The 17,119-nt window shown below is 34.7% G+C and overlaps 1 protein-coding gene across 2 annotated transcripts in view; it reads right to left on the minus strand.

Moving 5' to 3' along the window:
* FREM2 (FRAS1 related extracellular matrix 2) overlaps positions 1 to 17,119 on the minus strand; it is a 294,853-nt gene that overhangs the window by 217,025 nt on the left and 60,709 nt on the right. The window lies entirely within an intron of this gene.

Below are 17,119 nucleotides of genomic sequence, written 5' to 3' on the forward strand. Positions count from 1 at the left end.
TGCATGCCTAGAGCAGTGGTTACATAACCTTCCATGTGGATAATTACTTTCCATGACTGATGAACACAGCTGGTTCAACTAAAGCAGGGGAATGAAAACATCCCTTTCAAAAGGTTAAGAGTCAGGGAGCCCATCAAATAAAGTGCTAGTAAGGTAAGAACCATTTCAGAGTTTTGATGTTTTCTAGGAAAAACTAAAAGCAAGTATTCTCAGTACCTTGGTTCATTTCTGACAATGACTTCCTTAAAACATTAGAGGCCCATTTAGTTGTTTGCCACATACTGAATTTTACACACTATAGAGAAAACTTAAACTGTCTCTGTATATAAATAGTTCAGAAAAATGTATTGAGCCTGAAATTTATAGTAGTCCATTGATGTACTTCAGGGCACAAAAGTTGGTCTTTAGTAGGGAAAAATTCTGTTTGTTTATAACTTGATAGCCATATTTCATCTATGTTTATTTTTTTATTTTTTAAAAATATATCTTTATTGATTTCAGAGGGAGGAAAGGAGATGGAGAGACAGAGATAGAAACATCAATGATGAGAGAGTCATTGACTGGCTGCAGCCCACAACCCGGGTATGTGCCCTGACCGGGAATCGAACCCTGATCGGCTGGATCCTAGGTCGACACTTAACGGCTGAGCCACTCCCGGCCAGGCTTATCTGTGTTTAAAAATGTGTTAACAGAGCACAGGATTCTCCTGGCATTTATTCCTCTTTATATTTATTAATGTCTAGCACTGCTTACCCCAGTAGCTCCCTCCCAGTACTGAATCAGGCATGAGCTTCATTTGTCTCTTTTGCAGCCAAACTGTCCTCTCTTAGGGACATGTGATTTAGTAGAAGAAAGATATGCTTTGGAGTTAGATTGACCAGAGTTTGAATCCCAGCTCTACCAGCTATTCTGTGTGACTTTAAATTCCTTATTTAATCTTTTTGTTTCTAAGTTTCCTACTTTTTAACATGGTGCAAAATAGCTTATAGGTTAAGGATTTAGATTCAATGAGTATAAAGCAAAAGTATATGTATTATTAATATAATTACAGGTGTTTTTGTGTGTGTATGTGTGTAAGAGAGAGAGAGAGGGGACCTGTGTGTACACCAAGTATTGTATTGTTAAACAGTGAAACATTCTTCATTTTCCTGAAAATTTGTCTTCCTTATCACTACTAAGGCATGCAAGGAGTCAAGAGTTTCAAATCCAGTCCTCATTCCTAGCTTTCTCTAACACTAACTACTAATAATGAGGCAAGCTTCCAAACAAATGAAATGCATAAAAGTTTCATAAAACCTTAATATAGAAGATCTCAATTTTTAAAAAAGGGTTTCACACAACTGTATTTCTATTTGTAACTAAAATTTAAATTACTGTCAATATTTATTGTTGTCCACAAGGCCAATAACATTTTATTAAATTTTTCAACAGGTGCTGTAACAAAATCAGAACTGAATACAGAATGATCCATTTGTTTTCTTATGAAGAGTAATGTTTACAAATAAGATACTGTAATTTTCTTTGTTTTTAAAATAAAGGATAAACCACAAAGAACAACATGATCATTAGCTTCACCCATTGATTCTAATTAATCATATCAACTACTGATATATTTTCAAGTTCATTTGAAAAGCCATAGTTCTTAACAGTGCACACATTAGTAAAACCCCATTTCAAATAGTGTATGTTTAACATTTTACTCTGTTTACTCTCATTCTAATTTTTTTACTTTGCTATCATTTTTAGTTTCTAAATCAAAATAATATATTTATATAACATGAAATTACAGTATGTAATAAAAATATCATTTAAAAATACTTTTTCTCTATAGCTTATTAAGCATTTGTGCTACCTTATTCTAACTCACTTCAACTTATCACTTGTTTATTTATAAAAAATCAAGGACATACTAAAATAGATCATTATAACTGAAACTTACCTTAGAGTTTATAAAATATGATTGAAAGTTTTTATAAAAGTATAGTTCTTTTGGCTTTGCAATGCCATAAAAAATCAAATAGATAAATTATAAGAATGGAAAGAATAGTTGAAGAACTATGTTATTTTAAATACGCTTAAATGTAAGTCACTTTAAATCACAGAATAAGATTGGGCTGACATCAGCAGGTAATATCCTTTTCTGAATGCTTTTAGACTTTAACTAAGTATATAAATTAGAAGTTCTGATACCGATATCACATTGTCCAAGCTAATGAAAAAAACAACTTTAAATTATGTTATAATGTGTTCCAACCATTTTATCATTATCAAACAAGTAAAAACCATGCATTGCATAACCTAATAAGATCAAAAATCACTGCTCTTAGAGGCATTTGGTAGAATCTGCTTGGGAAATAGACCAATAGCATCAAGGCAATCCATCCTAGGTGTTGTGGGAATGATACAAGGGTTACACACTAAAGGAGTGAATACAAGAGAGTCACTGAAAGTGGGAGATTAAAGGGCATTCATGGCAAAGTTGGAAGTTTGGTTGAGTTTTAGAGAGAGGGGTGATTAGAGCAGGCTCAGGCTTTCTAGGAAGAGGAACAGTATGAACAAAAAAGGGCAACTATAGAATTTATGAAAGGCCAAGTTGGAATAAGCCAGAAATGCCTGGCTGAGAGGGCTACAATTAACTGTTGCCCTGTTTATCTACTCCAAATCATAGAGGACTTTACATAATGAACCCGTTTCTTCAGCTTTCATTAACACTTTATCCATATTGCAGTAGGTTCTCTGGTCCCACTAAAATTGTGTTTAGCATAATCACCAATCAAGTCTAAGTTGCCAAATCCCTTGGGCAGTATTGAGCACCTGTCTTCCCTTACCTTTTTCTTAGATTTTCAAATGTTAAAAATCATATTAAATTAATTTTCAAACTCTCTTAATAAGTGATGATTTCTCCAACTATCACTACTTCATAATTTCTATTACTACTAATACTCCTTCTAACAACAGCAATTATTGTACACTTACCTTTGTAGGCTAGACATTGCCAAGTGCTCTCCATATATTACAGTACTTAATCCTCACATAAATACAACAAGATAGATACTGTTGTCATATTCATTTTTAAATCTGGAAGGTAGAGATGCTCAGAGAGGTTATTTACCTTGCTAGCGTGATTCAGCTCATATTTCTGGAAATGAAGTTCAAAATTGACTTCACTCTCTTTTGGTTTTATTTTGAACTCTCTGGAAGTCTCATCTCAATTTCCTTCATGAGCTTCTCTTTCTCTAGGGATTCTTTGACTATTGTTGCTCTTCAGAGTTCTATGCTTAGTTCTGGTCTTACACTCTGTCTCTGACTGATCTCTATTCTTTATCATGGCTCTAGCTCCTACTTTTACTCCAATTACTTTAAAATCTGAGAGTTCATTTAAATCAATATCATCACCTCCATAGTAAGATCATGTTGCACGTGTTTGCCTCAATATCGCACAGGCACCTGGACCTCACATTGTCCAAAGCTGAATTCATTTATTTTTCTCCCTGACAAACTTGCTTCTCTTCCTGTGTTCCATATTTAGAAAATAGTGATTTCTTCTTCTCATTTTCCAAAATAGAACATGAGAAGTCATTCCAGCTTTTCTGACCCACTCATCTCCATATCTAATCAACCACCAAGTCATAAGCATCTCTGGAATTCATCTCCCCTTTTCTTTGCCATGGCAACCTTACTATGTCAGCCCCACATAATATGCTTGCTATGGCTGTCTACCTTGTGTGTTGGCCCCCCATTTCACACTCTTATACTCCCCTTTATATTCCACTTATCTCCCCAAGATGTTAGCCTATATTACATCATTTTCATGTGAAAATTCTTCACGAAGTCCAAAACCTTACAGCAACATACAAAAACATCATCTGTCCTCTCCATATGCGCCCAGTTTCATTCCCCTGGTTCCTTCACACCAACCATTCACTTAAATCATACCAAACTGTCTGCTAGCCCAGGAGCATGATGCATTCAACTCTAATAATATTTAGTGAACATCCATTATATATCAAGCACTGATATAAACTGTTTTTTTTACTGTTATATTTTGTTTTCTTAGAAAATTCTTGAGGGTCACTTTGTTTTAATTTACTATTAGTTCCAATTATCAAATTATAGTTTACAACTGTTGTGTATGACACACACAAAAAAGTTTCCCTGTAGTTTTATGTGTGCTAGATAATCTCAAATTGCACTTTCCAGAGATATTGGAGAGAAATATGCTAACATTACTTTATTCTTTTATTAAAATTTGTCTTAGATACTGTTTTTAATTTTTTTTAAAAAACTACATAATAAAATCATGTATATTCTGTCTATCTAGTGTTAAAGCTACAACTGTTTAGAGACCTTCTTGGGTTCCTATTTGCTAAAGAAAACAAATTAATTCATTTATTTAGCAAACTTTTTTTTTATATATTTTTATTGATTTCAGAGAGAGGAAGGGAGAGGGAGACAGAGAGATAGAAACATCAATGATGAGAGAGTCATTGATCGGCTGCAGCCCGCAACCCGGGCATGTGCCCTGACTGGGAATCGAACCCTGATCGCCTGGATCCTAGGTCGATGCTTTAACCACTGAGCCACACCCAGCTGGGCATATTCAGCAAACTTTGAAAACGTGTGATGTGCAAAGGGCTGGGGTTAGGGGTAGAGAATTTAAAGATATGGGAGACATATCCCCCAAGTGGAGATGGACAGGCATAACTACTGAAATGCCCACATACGGTACACACATGCACAGGACTCTCATGGGTAGATGGTATAAAGAAGTTGCTTCACATTAGTCACTAGTGGGGTCTCCAAAAGGAGACCATGCTGAAGCTGAATCTTCAAAGACAAAGAGAACTTAATTTAAATAGAGAAGGTAGTAAAAAACATTTGAGTCAGAGAGACTATCAAATGAAGAGGCCACTAAAAGTAAGCTATAAGAGAGAAAATAAATTAAGAAGAATTAAGGAAGCAGGAACAAATATAAACAGTTCATATGTGAGTTATTGATCTGTATCTCTGCTATGAAATTTCCATTAAAAGGAAATGAGTTGGTTTTTAGCATCAAGATAAATTTATTTCCATGATGGTATTTCATTATTTACTTAAACTAAGAATATCCATTTCTTCTTTGCTTCTTTAAAAAGCCAATTGCTCAAAAGAGTCTTGCTACATACATAACAATGGATAGAGACAACATAAATAAACATTTGAGGGGAAGGTGTAAAGATGGAAACATTTCATTGTAAATCATAAAAAAGATTCCACATGGTAAAATAACATTAAAAAATCACAAAAATTATAATTATCTTTTCTCTAGTTTAAAAAAAATGATGCCCAGGTTACAGAGAGCAGTTTTAATGATGTACCAGTTAATAAGACTGGGATTCTTCTGAAGAAGTACTGGTCACATATCAGTCTCTCAACACCTATTTCTGGTCTTTGACTTTGAGTCCCATTTGTTTGCTTTAGAAATAATTTCTAACACCCTAAGGCTAGAAAACATAAGCCTGTTAGAACCACTTGATAAAAATCATTCTTATAAATAGGTTACTTTCTAGTTAAAAATTATCTTTCAAGGTCTGTGATGTCTTGTATGGTTAAGTGAAACTCTGAGACAAAGAAAAGCTTGAAGAAATAAACAGTGCAATCTAATCTAATTCTGAAAGCTTGTGGCTGGGGGCTACTTCACACAGCCAAAGTGAGCCATATTCTCTGCACCCTCCATTCTGCCATTGACTGCTCCTTTCTGTTCCCTGGAGAAATGGGAATTTCCAATTTACAAGCCAACAGCACACCTCTGTGTGCTTAAGAGGAGGAGGTGAAATAAACCCCTGTCCTATCCTCATCATTTGAAAATATGGGTGAAGATTGCTGCTCAGATGGGGAGGCAGAAAAATGCAGACAGTGTTACTTAATTGTGCTGCTGCTCCCAGCTCTCTCACATGTTCACCTGCCCAGAGCAGTGTTTCTCATAACATAAATTCAGCTTCTGGGTCCACTCTAAAAGCTGCTCCATTCTCTGACTAACCCAAACATTTTATATTTTTGGACTCTTCAATATTTATTGTGTGTTAAGCTAATAACAACTATTTAAGTTGTTCTAAGTAGCTCCCAAGTAAGCATTTATAAGTTTATTTTAATTTTTTAATTTTGTGTCCTGAAATATTAATTTGTTTATTAGTTTTAATTATTTGTTTTTCAATTTTATTTTCCAATTACAGTTTATATTCAATATTATTTTGTATTAGTTTCAGGTGTATGGCTTAGTGGTTAGACAATCATATAGTTTATAAAGTGGTCCCTCTGATATTTCAAGTGCCATCTGGCACTGTACATAGTTATTACAATATTATTGACTATATTCCCTGTGCTATACTTTACATCCTGTGACTATTTTGTAACTACCAATTTATACTTCTTAATCTCTTCATCTTTTAATCCCAGTCCCCCAAAAACCTCCTCCCTCTGGCAACTATTAGTTTGTTCTCTGTATCTATGAGTCTGTTTCTGTGGTGTTTGTTCATTTATTTTGTTCTTCAGATTCCACATATAAGTGAAATCATATAGTATTTGTCTTTCTCTGACTTATTTCTCTTAGCATAATAACCTGTAGGTCTATCAATGTTGTTGCAAGTGGTAAGATTTCATTCTTCTTATGGCTGAGTAATATTCCATTGTACATATGTACCACTTCTTTCTTATTTACTCATCCATTGATGGGTGCTTAGGTTGCTTCAACATTTTGACTATTGTAAATAATATTGCAATCACCATAGGTGTGCATATAGTCTTTTGAATTAGTGTTTTGAGTTTCTTCAAATATATACCTGGAAGTGGAATCGCTGGGTTATAAGGCAGTTTCGGTTTTATATATTGAGAAACCTCCATATTGTTTTCCATAGTGGATGCACCAATCTGCATTCTCACCAACAGCACACAAGGGTTCTAGTTTCTCAAAAACCTCACACCACTATTGATGATAGCCATTGTGACAAGTGTGAAGTAACATCTCATTGTGGTTTTAATTTTCTTTTCTCTGATGATTAATGACATTGAACATCTTTTCATATGTCTATTTGCCATCTAAGTCCTCTTTGGAGAAGTGTTTATTCAGGTACTCTGCCCATTTTTTAATTGCATTGTTAGTTTTTTTGATGTTGAGTTGTGTCAGTTCTTTATAAATTTTGGATATTAACCCCTTATCAGAAGTATCATTGGCAAATATGTTGTCCCATTCAGTAGCTTGTGTTTTTGTTTTGTTGATGGTTTTCTTTGTTGTGCAAAAAGTTTTTAGTCTGATGTCATCTCATTTGCTTATTTTTTCTTTTGTTTCCTTTGCCCAAAGAGATATATCAGAAAAAATATTGCTAGGAGAAACATTAGAAATTTCACTGCCTATGTTTTCTTTTAAAAGTTTTATGGTTTTGAGTCTTACATTTAACACTTGAATCCATTTTAGTTTATTTCTGAATATGGTGTAAGAAGGTGGTCTACTTTAATTTTCTTGCATATATATGTCTCATTTTCCCAGCAGCATTTATGGAATAGACTGTCTTTACCCCATTGTATGTTCTTACCTTCTTTGTCATGTATTAATTAACCATAAAGCATGGGTTTATTTCTGGGTTCTCTACTCTGTTCCATTGATCTGTATGTCTGGTGGATTTTGTTTGTTTGTTTGCTTGTTTTGTTTTTGTTTTTTTATGCCAGTGCCATGTTGTTTGATTACCACAGCCTCGTTGTGTAGTTGGAGGCAGCATGATACCTCCAGCATAGTTCTTTCTCACCACTGCTGAGGTTAGTCAGGTCCTTTGTGTTTACATGTAAATTTTTGAAATATTTGTTATGTATCTGTGAGATATGCCATTGGTATTTTAGTAAGAATTGCACTGAATTTGTAAATTGCTTTGGGTAGTATGGACATTTTGATGATGTTAATTCTTCCTATCCATAATCACAGTATATTTTTCCATTTATTTGTAGTTTCATTTTCTTCAATGTCCTATAATTTTCTGAGTACAGGTCTTTTACCTTTCTGGTTAAATATATTCCTAGGTATTATAATATTTATTTTTTGGATGTCATTGTAAATGAAATAGCTTTCTTAGTTTCCCCTTCTGATAGTTCATTATTTGGTGTATAAAAAACAACCAATTTCTGAATATTTATTTTGTACATTGGTACTTTACTAAATTCATTTATTAGTTCATTTATCAGGCTCTTGTGTGGAATCTTTAGGATTCTCTATATACAGTATCATGCGCATCGGCAGATAATGATGGTTTACTTCTTTCTTTCCAATTTGGATGACTTTTATTTCTTCCCCTTTTTAACTGCTGTGGCTTGGACTTTCAGTATTAGGTTTAATAAGATTGGTTAAAGTGGATATCCCTGTTTTGTTCTTGATCTTAAGAGAAATGCTTTTAGTATTTCTCCATTGAGCACGACATTAGTTGTGAATCTGTCATATATGATCTTTATTATGTTGAGGTATATTCCATTTCCACTTTGCTGAAAGTTTTTATCATAAATGGGTGCTGGATTTTGTCAAATGTTTTTCCTGCATCTATTGATATGGTCATATAATTTTATCCTTTATTTTGTTTAGGTGGTGTCTCATATTAATTGATTTGTAGATATTGTACCAACCTTGCATCCTAGGAATAAATCCCACTTGATCATAATGTATGACCTTTTTAATGTATTACTGGATTTGGTTTGGTAATGTGTTGTTGGGGATTTTTGTATCTATGTTCATCAGAGATATTGGCTTATATTTTTCCTTCTCTGAGTGTCTTTATGTATTTTTGGAATTACGGTAATACTGGCTTCCTAAAATGAACTTGAGAGTCTTTATTTCTCTTTAATTTTTTTGGAATAATTTGAAAAGTACAGTTTTTAGTCTTCATTTGAATGTTTGGTAAAATTACCTGTGAAGCCATTCAGGCCAGGACTTTTGTTTGTTGAGAGCTTTTTGAATACTGTTTCAATTTCATTGGTTATAAATGATCTGTTCAGATTTTCAGTTTCTTCTTGATTCAGATTTTGAAGATTACTTCTTTCTAGAAATGGATCCATTTCTACCAAACAGTGCAATTTGTTGATGAACATTTTGAAAGTTCTTGCTATAATTTCCTGCTTTGATAACCAGCAATTATCACAATAGATTAGATGGACTTTAATTACTAAGAATAAAAACTGACAATGGAATGACAAAGATATATTATATTTTTCACAGATATAATCAGAGAAAACCAGCAAAGAGAATAAATAATTCCTTTCTTTAACAAACTTCATTTTCAAACATAACCATTCTTGTATATGTGTATGTTGCTGTCATAGGTCTTTGCTTATTTAAATTCAGCTACATAATTTCTAAACTAAGGGGCAAATTTACAATTTGGATAAAGGGGATTGTTGTAAATTGAGATAATTTTAACAGTGAATATATATATATATATAAAATGGCAAGTCTCAATTTCTAATAACTATATATAGTATGAAGATATTAAAATTCTTCATAAACATATTAGTGAGACTGGGTTTTCCTAATTTACTTGAACCAAAATTACATATCACCACAGTCTGATTGCAGAATCAGATATTTGAATCCAATTGCCTTCTATTAAACCAGACATTAAAGAGAGTTTTAAAAATGGTCAAAAATGCCATTCCTCTAAGGTTTTTGTTTAGAAACACAGTTACTTTTTAAAAAATTTAATATGTTATGGGTTTATTATCATTATATTTAAATGAATACTATATAAATACTTTAAAATTTTCTCAGTTTAAATTATGGTATATATCAATAGACATATTCCAAACAAAAAGTCTTTGAGGTCCTTTAGACATTTTTAAGAGTGAAAAATATTCTAGGTTTAAAAATTTTGAGAACCCCTGTTACTCAATATGCACAAACAATAATTTAATCACAAAAGGATCCAGGGTTAAGAAAAACTTTTTGACTGGTTATATACATACACTACTTCATAGTTGAAAAATAAACACATTTCTCCTTACAGATTAATCTGACCCCCTTCATCCTCTTTTTGACCTATTCTTCCCGCAGGCTTAAAAATGTGTGTTGAACATGTAAAACTCAGTAAACACATGTGATTTGGGGGAGGGGGGGATTAGGGTAACATTCTATTTTTTACAAATCAAAACCTCTTTAGGGCTGATACATTTTACTTGGTTTGTTCACTTGAAAATGACTTTTTATAAGATCATTAAATTTATAATGTAAAATATTTCTTTTCTTGCATTAACGTATAGAACCTATTTATTACAGTTTTTTAAATGTCTGTTTTTTGTGTGTGTGTGTTGTCTTGAGACTAGAAGATTCACTTTTATCACTAACTTGGCATTAAAGACAGTTCTATATAAGATATTATGTCAGATATAAGGAGCTTATGTTTCCATAAGATAAGTATCATAAGTATTTTTTCCAGTAATACTTTAAAACATATTATTAAAACAAAATAAAGGAAATAATTTTGAACTGAAGAGTAGTATTATGTCTCTGTTTCAATCATTATGATGCTTTTTGTGGATACAGGGAGATTAAAGGTTCTCGAAAGTCATTCTTTTTTTATTACAAGAAAAATCCTCTACTGTAATATTTTCCTAACACATTTCATTGATGCTTAATAAAATCATTTTAGTGGGTAAGTTGCAACCAATACCTTCATAAAAGGAAAAGAATAAAATTAAAAGGTTATGGAACTTTTGTTCAAAATGGCATAGTAACTGTCATGCTTGCCTCCTCCCACAACCACATCAGAATTAAAACTAAATTATAGACCAGCCATCACTGAGATCCACCTAAAGACTAGCTGAACAGAATAACTATAACTAAAAATATAAGAAGACATGTTAAGGCTGGTAAGGAGGGTGGAGATGCACCAGGCAGGTCCATACCCACTGTGAAGCAACTAAGAATTGGAAGTGATATCTGGGCTCTGGCGGTCACTCCTGAGGAGTAAGGGGTCCCAACCCCATATAAGACTCCCCATCTTTGGGCACCAGTATGGGAAAAAAGAAGCACCATAACTTCTGACTGTGAAAACCAGCAGGAACTGTGTCCCAGATAGAAGAAGAGCTACAAGAGAGGTAGGTGCTGTTCTTAAAGGGCCCACACACAAACTCACAAACTCACTCACTTTAAGCTCCAGCAAAAGGGCAGCAACTGGAAAAGCACCAGGGACATATTAGGAAGAGCTAAATTGATAACTTCAGGGTGAAGGCTGAAGGGGCACTAGTTGGACAACTCTACCCAGAGATGGAAGGACTGGTAGGCACCATTGTTTCTTTGTTGAGTCCTCCCACAATGCAGACAGGTGCAGGTGGGCACCTCAAATCTGTGCTCTCTATTAACCTGGCTAACACTGGGTCCCCCACCCTGGTATTCCCTGAGATCCTGTCTCACCTAAATTGCTTACACTGTCCAAGTCTCTTCTAGTGACTTCTCCACAAAAGTGGCCTGCCTAGGTTGATGCTGTGGAGTTTCCCATAACTCCTCAAAACTCGGATGAATGGTAGCTGCCCTAGGCTTGTGCTGCAAACTTTCCTAAAGGTAAAAAAATCCCACACAAGTGATGTCCACCCTCAGCTTGCACTACAGCCTCTCTGAAAAATCCGCAGACCCCACACAACCAGCAGTCAGCCTTGGCTTGCATTGCAGTTCCTGATAAGTGACTCCGATCTCAGCACAAGTGGAACCAGTCTCAATTTACATTATAAGTTCCATAAAGTGACTCTAAGCCTGGCAAAAGTGACAACCAGACTTCCCTTGTAATATAGCTTTAACTAAGTAGCCACAAGCCAGGAACAAATGATGGCTGGCCTCAGCTCACATTATAGGGTCCACCAAAGATCTCAATCATGGTACAAGTGGCAGCCTGCCTTAGTTCTCTCCCCAGAGATTCCAAACAATGCAAGTTGCAACCAACCACAGATCACTTTCTTGTTTCTACCAAATGGCCCTAAGCCTGGCACAAGTGAAGACTGACCTTGACTTTCACTGGAGCTCCTCCAAAGCGGCTCTACCCAACAAACCTGGTTGTCATCTTCAGATTTCAAAGGAACCCCACAAAACAGGTCTATAACCTACATACCTAGTGGGTGGCCAAAGCTGGAACCAGAACCCTGTTAAAGTGAATCCCACTCCATGGGGTCAGACCTCACACAATAGCTCATCCAGTGTAGTCATGGCCAGCACTCAGAGCCTGTCATCCTGAAGGTGAACCTCACACACTGACATTCCAGCAACAATCAAGGCCTAAGTAAAACAAGAGGGCACACACAACCAATACAGGGGACACCCCTGGAGTATATGGTTCAGGTGACCAAGTAGACTGACAAGTGACACCACAGGACACCATCTACATAAGGCCACTCTGTCAAGACTGGGAGATGTAGCTTTACATAATATATAGAAACAGAGTCAAACAAAATAAGGAGGCAAAAAGACATGTACCAAGTAAAATAACAGGACAAATATCCAGAAAAAAAAAAATTAAGTAAAATGATGACAAGCAATCTATTAGATACATAGTTCAAAACAGTGGTTATAAGGATCCTCAATGATCATGGGAGAATAGATAAATTCAGTAAAACTTCAATAGAAGATAGAAAACACAAAAGAGAACTGAAAAAATACAATAACTAAAATGAAGAATACATTAATCAACAGCAAATTAAATGAGGCAGAGAAGTGAATCAGTGGCCTGGAAGATAAGGTAGCAGAAAATACCAAATTGTAACAGCAAAAAAATAATAATTTAAAAAATATGGCTAGTTTAAAGGACCTCTGGAACATCAGGTATACCAAAATTCACATCATGAGGTAGCAGAAAGAGAAGAGAGAGAGCCAAGAATTGAAAACCTGTTTGAAAAAATAATGATAGAAAACTTTCTTAACTTGGCAAAGGAAATAGACATACAAATCCACAATGCACAGAGTCCCAAACAAGATAAAGGCAAGAAGCCCACAATAAGACATACCATAATTAAATAGTGAGTTAAAGTCAAATAACCTTGAAAGTACTGAGAGAAAAACAGTTAGTCATATAAAAGGTAGCTCCCATAAGACTATCAGCTGATATCTCAACAGAAAATGTGCAGGCCAGAAAGGACTGACATGTAATATTCAAATGATAAAAAACAAATGCCTATAAGATTACTAGCAAGGCTATCATTCAAAATTGAAATAAAGACAAAAAGTTCCTTAGACAAGAATAAGTTTAAAGAATCTATCACCACTAAATCAGTATTATCGGATATGTTAAATAAACTTCTTTACATTTTAAATACCTGACATCAAAGAAATGGTAATGTAAGAATTCCACTTGGAGAGCCCATTGAAATTTCAAAAAGTTGAGCAGTTATAACTCAACAAAGGATTCTCTCCTCAACATACAGGCATGACTGAGAAATTCTTACACTGAAGCATCTAAAGGTGAGCAAACAAGGAACAAGTTGGGGAGGCAAGAAGGGAGAAGAGCTCAGACTGGCCATGAACACAGCCCTGTAGCTAATAGCTCATGGTAGACTCAGCTCAGAGAGGGGAGAAAGCTGGCTATAGTTGGCACTTCCTTTAATCAGGAGGGGAAGAGAGACATGGTGGGCACTCCTGCAATAATGAGCAGTGCAAACTGCAGCTGAACAGAGAGACCTGAGCAAATACAGAATACTGGGATTCTGCTATGGCTGTCAGACAGTTGGCATTCCAAATGAAGAAAGAATGCCACAAGCCCTGTTGCACCATAGACTCCCAAAACATGTCTCCTGTTGCCCTTGATGTTGGGTTGTGGAGCACATTATCTGCAAACCTAAGAACTATTACTATAGAATCATATTTCCACTGAGCAAATTTTGCATTCTATAACTGATTCCCAAGGCAGTGGCTGGTATCCACAAGCATCACGGCTATATTGATGACAGCCAAGGAGGTCAGGTTTGGGGTTTCACAGAGCTAAAAAACATGTAGCTCAGTGCTCTCTACTAGAAAATATTAGAAAGAACACTTCAGAGCAGTCTGCTAGAGAAATGCCACAAATACAAGATGCCTAGAAAGAGAAAGAACCCATTAAATACCATGAATAAACAAGGTAGCAGGGCAGTTCAGAAAGAAAATAAGAACTCTCTAGTAAGCAAACCAGAACACATAGAAATATGTGATACAAATTACAGAGAATTCAAGATTGCAGCTCTGAAAATCCTCAACAAGATGTGAAAAAATACAGACAAGCAATTTACTGCACTCAGAAAACAAATTCATTAACAAACTGAGCACTTGACCAAAGAGACTGAAACTTTTAAAAAGAACCAAACAGAAATCCTGGAATTGAAGAATTCAATAAAAGAGATCAGGAATTAACTAGCAAACATGGTTTATAGAGCCGACCATATAGAGGAAAGAATTAGTGATATCAAAGGTAGAAAACTAGAGGCAAGCCAGGTGTGGCTCAGGGGTTGAGAGTAGACCTAGTATCCAGGAGATAGGGGTTTGATTCCCAGTCAGGGCACATGCCCAGGTTGTGGACTAGGCAGCCAATCAATGACTTTCTCATCATTGATGTTTCTTTCTCTCTTTCCCCCTCCTTTCCTCTCTGAAATCAATAAAGATATGTTTAAAAAATAATAATAAAATAAAAAAATTTAAAAAAGGTAGAAAACTAGAAATGACATAGAAGGAGAAAAAGAAAGATGTGAGCATAAAAAAAGAAGGAAGTCTATGAGAACTATTTAATTCCATCAGAAAGAGAAATATAAAAATAATAAGTGCCTTGGCAAGAAGACTCAGTTGGTAGGAGTGCCATCCCATGCAACAAAAGATTGAGTGTTTGATTCCACGAAGGGCACAAACCTACATTATGGGTTCAATCCCCAGTCAGGGTACACATGGGAGGCAACTGATCAATGTTTCTCTCTCACATCAATCTCTCTGTTTCTCTTTAAAACTCAATAAAAAATTATCCTCAGGTGAGGATTAAAAAAAAATATATAAGCATACCAGAAGAAAAAGAGAGGGAAAAGGAAACAGATTGCTTATTCAAACTAACAGTGATAAGAAATTCCCAAACCTATGTAAAGAACTAAATCCTCAACTCCAAGAAGCAAAAAGAATACCTAGTTACCACAATTCAAAGGGGCTTTCTCCAAGGCATATTGCATTAAAACTATCAAAAATTAATAACAACAAAAAAATTCTCAAAGAGGCTAAGGAAAAGGAGGAAATGAACTATAAAGAAAATCTTTCTCAACAAAAACTCTATAAGCCAGAAGAGAGTGGAACCAAATATTCAAATTACTGAAAAAGACAAATTACCAGCCAAGAATAATATATCCAGCAAGGGTATCTATTAAATAGAGAAATGAAGAAATGAAATATAAAAGAGAAATGGAGACTTTTCCAGACATATAGAAACTGAGGAAATTTATCACCAGAAGACCTCCATTGCAGGAAATATTTAAGGGGCCATTCTACCTGAATCAAAGAACAAATGCTCAGAACACTGTAAATAAGATTACCAAAAACTTACCGCATAAACAGGGATAATTTGTGACAACCAAAACATAAATGGAGAGGGTAAAAGTCTGAATTTGAAAGTAGGATGGAGATCAGGTGCATTTAAAAGAAAAAAGAGTACTTCATATATAAATCTTTTTTTCATAAACTTAATATGGTAACCACACACAAAATCCAAACTGAGACACAGTTTAAAAAATGAAAAAAAAAGCCCTAGCCAGTTTGGTTCAATGGTTAGAGTGTTGGCTAACAGACTTAAGGGTCCCAGGTTTGATTCTGGCCAAGGGTATGTATTTCGGTTGCAGGCTCAGTCCCCAGCCTTGGTCAGTGTGTGAGCAGGAGGCAATCGATGTGTTTCTTCCACACTGATATTTCTGTCTGTCTCTCTCTCTCTCTCTCTGCCCCTTTCACTCTCTCTGAAAAGCAATGGAAAAAATATCCTCAGATGAGGATTAAAAAAAAAATGAGGAAACAGAGGAAAGAAGTGTGCAATACCACCAAACAAAAACTAAATATGAAAAAACAAAGGCAAAGAAGCAATGGAGACACAAAGCTACCAGAAAACAAAGGAAAAAATGGCTATAAGAAATCCTAATACATCATTAATTACCCTAAATGTAAATGGACTGAATTCACCAACAGAGAGGTGCAGAATAGCAAAATGGATCAAAAAAGGAAACCCAACCATATGCTGCCTTCAGGAGACACATCTAAGCTGAAAACACAAAGATAGATTAAAAGTAAAGGGTGGAAAATGATTCTCCAAGCAAATAACATCCACAAAAAAGCAGGTGTAGCCACGCTTACTTCTGAAAATAGATTTCAAGATAACAAAGGTAACAAGAGACAAAAATGGACATTTATAATGATAAAGGGACACTACATCAATAACACATATCACTTCTTAATATATATGTACCCAACTACAGAGCACTGATATATAAAGCAACTTTTCACAGAACTAAAAAAAAACAACCTGACAAAAACACAATCATAGCTGGGGACTTTAATACACAATTGACAGCTCTAGATAAATTATCCAAATAGAAAATCAATAAAGAAATATCAACTTTAAATGACACATTAGACCAAATAAACATAATTGACATTTATAGAGCCTTTTATCCCAGAATATCGGATATACATTCTTCTGCAGTGCACACAGAACAATATGAAGGATACACACAACAGCATATTCTCTGAATACAATGCCCTGAAATTAGAAATCAGTTGCAAAAAGAAAGTGAAAAAAACCCACGATTATATGGAGATTAAACAACATACTACTAAAAATGACTAGGTCAAAAAATAAATAAAAGGTGAGGTCATAAAATATATAGAGACAAATGAGAATTACATTATAACATATCAAAACTTCTGGGATGCAGCAAAAACAGTAATAAAATAAAAGTTTATATCATTACAGGCTTTTCTCAAGAAACAAGATAAATCTCACATAACCAATCTAACATTACACTTTGAAAACTAGAAAAAGAAAAACAAAAGCAACCCAAAGTCATCAGAAAATAAGAAATAATAAAAATTAAAGCAGAATTTAATGAAATAGAGAACAAAAAGACTATACAAAAAATTAAT

The sequence above is a fragment of the Miniopterus natalensis genome, chromosome 2 (assembly GCF_054644295.1).
Source record: "Miniopterus natalensis isolate mMinNat1 chromosome 2, mMinNat1.hap1, whole genome shotgun sequence".
In the NCBI taxonomy this organism is placed as follows: Eukaryota; Metazoa; Chordata; class Mammalia; order Chiroptera; family Miniopteridae; genus Miniopterus; species Miniopterus natalensis.